Here is a 6,164-nt window from a genome sequence, read left to right as displayed (position 1 = left end):
ATTTTTGAAATCAAGTCCATGCTAGCATGACCTAATCTTCTATGCCACAACCAACTATTTTCATGCAATGCGGAGAAACATAGATTTTGATGAGATGCATTTTCTACATCTATAGTGTAAACATTTCCATCTCTATTTCCTAAATAAATTGTTTTTCCATCATTCATATTTTCTATAATGCAACTATTTAGCTCAAAAATAACTTTAAATCCTTTATCACATAGTTGACTAATGTTAAAGAGATTATGCTTAAGACTATCTACCAAAAGAACATTTTCAATGATAATATGAAAGTTGTTACCAATATCTCCAAAGGTGACATGTCCTCCATCTTTCTTACTTATTGTCGAGAAAAGTGAAATATCTCTGGTCATATGTCTTGAGCAAGCACTATCGAGGAACAATTTGTTTTTCTTCTTTTTTTTTTCGGTTCTTAAACACAATGAGAGATTCAAGAATTTGTCTTAGGTACCCAAATCATGTTGGGTCTTTGGTGGTTAGTTTTTATTCCCTTAGGAACCCATATGATGTTTCTTTTGAATTGGGCAAGATGATGAGATATGACCTTTATTTCCACAATAATTGCAAGTTACATTTGATTCACTTGAAGTTGAGGCTTTAACAAAATAATTTTTTAAGTATTTTGCTTTGATAAAAGGTTTATAACCAAATCCTCTTTTGTTTAAAACTCCCCTTTGTACACCAAGCATTTTATCAAGAATATTTTTTCCATTTTTAAATTTTAAAACTATTTCACTTAAATCCTTTGCCCCTCTTTTTAAAACTTCAATTTCATTTTCTATAATTTTTTTTCCTTTTTAGCTATGCAAGGATCATTTTCAAACTTCTGTTTTTCTTTTTCAAAAATGGAACACTTGTTTTCTTCATTTTCTTTTCCTTTAAGCTTAAAGATTTTTTGGTTAAGAGTTTCATTTTCTTTCTTTAAAGACTCATTTTCCTTTTCTAAGTTAAAATTTTTCTTTCTAAGAGTTGCATTTTTAGACATACAAAGAGCAAGTTTTTCATTCATTTCTTCAAGTGTATCATATAACTCTTCATATGAGGGGTTTTCATCTATCTCATCATCTATATCATCTAAATCATCACAAGTATTAGATGAGTTAGAGTTAATTACCTCATTATTTGTAATTGCTATAAAACACATGTTAGCTACTTCATTATCCTCCTTTTTCGATTCACTTTCGTCGCTATCATCCCACGTAGCCTTCATTGCTTTCTTTTTCAATCTACCAATTTTGAGGAGAGGACAATCATATTTGATGTGTCTCGGCTTCTTGCATTCATAGCACACAACTTGTTCTCTCCTTTGTCTTTCTCCCCTTTCACCTTTAAAAGCCTCCCTTTTTGTGAAGTTTCCATTTCTTTTTAGCTTTCTATTCCTTAGAAGTTTTCCAATCTTTCTAGTAAAGAGTGCAATGTTTTCATCTTCATCCTTTGATGTTTCCTCTTTTTCTTCTAGGAACTTTTCATTCTCTTTGATGGATGATTTGAAGGCGATGCTCTTTTTCTTCTTCTCCATTTCTTCAATTTGTCGTTGCTTCATAATAAGCTCATGAGTGAGAAGTGAACCTAAAAGCTCTTCAAGAGGTAGAGTCTTGACATCTTTTTCTTCTTCGATTGCCGTCACTTTGGGATCCTAAGAGAGAGGCAAACACCTAAGAAGTTTCTTGACATTTTCTTGGTTAGTATAAACTTTGTCAAGATTTTTCAATTCATTCACAATAGTAATAAATCTATCAAACATGTCACTAATAGTTTCATCTTCATTAATATTAAATAACTCGTATGAGTGTGTGAGCATGCTAATTTTTGTCTCCTTGACTTGTGAAGTCCCCTCATTTGACACCATCAATAATTCCCAAATTTCTTTAGCCGAGGTACAAGTTTGTACCTTGCTAAAGTTATATTCATTTAATGCACAATATAACATATTCATAGCTCTAGCATTAATGGCAATATTTTTCTTATCTTGAGGGCTCATTTCTCCTCTAGTTTTGGGCACTTGTTTTCCATCTACTTCTTTCATAGGAACAAAAGGTCCATCTTGCACTACATCCCACAATTCATAATCATTTTGAAGGAAAATCGACATGCGATTTTTTCAATGGGCATATCCGATGCCATCAAACAATAGCAGTTTATTAGGGGCAAGCCCTTCACTAACGGTATGAGATTTTCCTAAGTTGATGGCCATTGCTCTAAACGGTTAAGTTTATGAGAATGAGCAACCAAGCTCTGATACCAATTGAAGGATCGAATGACCTAAGAGAGGGGGTAAATTAAGCAATTTAAAACAATCTTTACCAAATTAGAGAATTAAAACAATTTATTCAAATCAATGAATATTACCTGTTTTTAATCCAATTTATGAGAATAACAAAAATATTTCAAATAATCAATACAATCAAAATAACATAACATAAAGTATGAGTTTAAGGGAAGAGAAAATCAAACACGTGATATATAGTGGTTCGGCTCAACTCGGCCTACGTCCACTCCTCCAAGCTTTCTCCATTGGAGTATTCCACTAATCCTTGGTTGACCAAAAACTCAACCAAGTTGTTCTTCACAACAAAATAGCTTCCAAGGTGCTATTAACTTTTACAAGTGTAAAAACTCAATTTCTCTCACTAGAAATTTTCTAATATCTCCAAGAGTGAACCTCACTCTTTTATAGTACGAATTTTATTATGAATTCGAAGTATGATATCTCTCAAAGAGTGTATATGAAAGATTAAACTTAGTACAACCCAATACAAATGAAATTACAAAGTATATGAGCAAGGGTTTTGATTAGAGAAGAGAATTTGCAAGTGAATAGCTCAAAACTAATTTGCTCTCAAATACATGAAAGTTTTTGGTAACAAAAGTTGTTTTCGAATGAATTTGATTGGGTTTTTATAGGGGAAAATGAGGAAAGTTACTATTGTGTACAAAGAGTAGCTGTTTTAATTTTCCAGAAAACGCACAATTCGGTCAATCAGATGTAATTCAATCAACCGGATGTGACGTGGCACTCCCGTGGTGCTTACATGGCATTAGCTGTTAGAAAGTTCAAACCAAAATTCGGTCGACTGGATTTAGTTGGTCAACCAAATTTTTGAAAGCTAAAATACATGGCTTCTAGATAATTCAGAAGCTGCCATCGAGGAATTTGATCTGTCAAATTTGGTCGACTGAATGTTATTACATTTTACCCCCTGAATTTTCAAAAATTATAATTTAACCCTTAAAACTTTGAAAAGTGATAATTTAATCGAATTTTGAAAATTCTTTCAAAACCAACTTTAAGATATGAAAATGTAGTTCACAAAACTTCATCATTTTAAATGAATTAATAAACTTTAGTGAAAAAATTGGCTTAACCCAATAAGTTTAAAAATGACATTTTAACCCAAAATGTGAAAGATATGAGAATGAGTTTTCAAGTGAGCTATCCCATGCAAACAAATATTCTAATCAAAACGAATGCTCCAAATTACAAATATATCTACCTAAACTTGAGTTTTACATCAAATCTTCAAAAATTCTTCACTTGAGCCTTGTCTTTATTTTCATCTTGAAACTCCTTCAAGTGCATTAGATAAATTCTTGCAATCTAAACTCACACTCAAATAAAATCATTAGTTAATATGCTAAGGGACATATTAGTTTGTTATCATCAAAATAAGAGCATAATGACTCCTTGAGTCAACAGCTTTAACCTTGGATGGATCCATTTGCACTCTATTTTTAGATACCACATAGCCAAGGAACACAACTTGATCTATAAAAAACTCACACTTCTTTCTTTTTGCATACAACTTATTTTTTCCCAAAACATTAAAAAATATTTCTCAAGTGCTTCATATGATTATCATAAGTTTTACTATATACAAGTATATCATCAAAATTTACAACAACAAACTTGCCAATGAAAGGTTTTAGTACCTTATTCATAAGTCTCATGAATGTGCTTAGACCATTGGAGAGGCCAAAGGGCATGACTATCCATTCAAACAAGCCTTATTTGGTCTTGAAGGCTGTCTTCCATTCATCACCTTCTTTCATCCTTATTTAATGGTAGCCATTCCTTAGGTCAATCTTTGAAAACACACAAGCACCATGTAACTTATTAAGCATGTCATCAAGTCTAGGAATGGGATACCTATACTTGATGGTGATATTATTTATGGCTCTACTATCTACACACATTCTATAAGAGCCATTTTTCTTGGGAACAAATAGGGCGGGAACCAAACATAGACTCATGCTAGGCCTCACATAGCCTTTCTCAATCAATTCATCCACTTGCCTTTGTAGCTCTTTAGTTTTCATAGGGTTGCATCTATAGGCTGGCCTGTTAGGCAATGATGCTCCCAGAATCAAGTTAATTTGATGCTCAATACCCCTTAAGGGAAGGAGGTCGAATGAGAGCTCATTAAGGAACACATCTTCATATTCGATCAAGAGAGGTTGCACTAATGGGCTTGGTTCATTCACCTTTTGGTTGATCTTCGCTTCAAGCATTAATAATGTATAAACAGGTTAGTGACAATTAAGAACTCTCTCCCCTTATGGACCACTCATAAACAAGCTCTCATTCTTGATTTTCTTTCCTTTGACAGCCTTATAGACATGTTAAGGGCTAAGAGGGGTCAAGGTGATGGTCTTATGGTTACACCAAAATGAGTAGGTGTTTTTTTTGCCATCATGTTTCACTTCCCTATCAAATTGCCAAGGTCTTTCCAATACCAAGTGACAAACATCCATAGGAATCATATTATACAAGATCTCATCATTACAATGTTTGCCAATGGAGAAAGAAATGAGCACTTGCCTTGCAACTTGTAGTCTTGTTCCACTGCTCAACCATTGTAATTTGTATGGTTGAGGATGTGGTATGGTAGGTAGCTTAAGCTTCTCAACTAAAGTGGATGAGGCTACATTAGAACAACTATCACTATCAATGATTAAAGAACACACTGTGCCACCAATATTGTATCTTGATTGAAAGATGTGGAGCCTTTGTTTTTCATAAGGAAGAGACTTAGTATGCAATGCTCTCCTAATAACTAGCAACTCTCCTTCATCGACTCTTTGGAGAATTTCTTCTTCTCCCCTATTGGCTTCATTACTTTCATGGTTGGAAACTTAATTTCCTTCTTCCTTTTGAAGACACTTCTCAATGGCTTGTATCTCCATCAAGGATAAAGCTCTTATATTCAAGCATTCAGCTTGGAAGTGTTTATAACCTTGGCATTTGAAACATTTCTTGTTAGAGAAGTCTAGTTTTCCCATTTTAGGCTTGTCCTTGGTTGGCTCTACCACTTTTCCTTGCCTTTTTCCTTGGAAGAAGAATCGGTAGCCTTTGTGTAGGATAAAGAGCTTTTTTGGAAGGTAGTTCCCTTGGTAAAAAATGGACTTTTATTGAATGATGTACCTTTGGAGAATTGCTTGGTAGTCATGGGCTTCATGACATTTTTTTGCTTTTCAACCTTAATGACCATCTTACATACATATTCAAAGGTGCAATAAGGGTGTAACTTAACCCTATTAGATATGTCTTAGTTTAATCCACTAAGAAATCTTGCAATGGTCTGTTCTTTAACCTCTAGTAAGTCACTTCTCATCATCATATTCCCAAATTCCCCAATGTAGTGTTCAACATTATTGCTACCTTGCTTGAGAGTGTGTAACTTGAGGTATAGGTCTTGTCTATGGTTTTCGGGAAGAAATCTCCTCTTCATAATCTTCTTGAGCTTCTCCTATGATCTAATTCTCTCTTTGCCATCATTTTCTCTTTGCTTTTTCAAAATTTCTTATTACAAAGAGGTGTAATCTTTATATTTTAAGATGGCTAGTTTGCATTTCTTTTCATCTAAGTAGCTTTCGTATTCGAAACTCTCTCAATGGTGTAGAGCCAATCAACAAAATCATCTGGACTCATATTTCCTTCAAATTCTAGAATTTCAATTCTTAATCCCTTATCATCATTCTTATTTCTCCTTGGTACCATCTCTTGCTCTTCTTCACTTGTATCACTAGGAAGAATTAATTCCTTTTTATGGTGTCTAGGAAGATGAGGGTGTCTAAAGTGTCTTCTTAGGTGGTTTTGAAAGGCCAATTAATATAAAATGGGTGTTTGGGTTTGTAGAGAAGGT

Source organism: Mangifera indica, chromosome 15, assembly GCF_011075055.1.
Source record: "Mangifera indica cultivar Alphonso chromosome 15, CATAS_Mindica_2.1, whole genome shotgun sequence".
NCBI classification, from domain to species: Eukaryota; Viridiplantae; Streptophyta; class Magnoliopsida; order Sapindales; family Anacardiaceae; genus Mangifera; species Mangifera indica.
The sequence above is the reverse complement of the archived record's forward strand: the minus strand, read 5'-3'. Positions refer to the sequence as shown.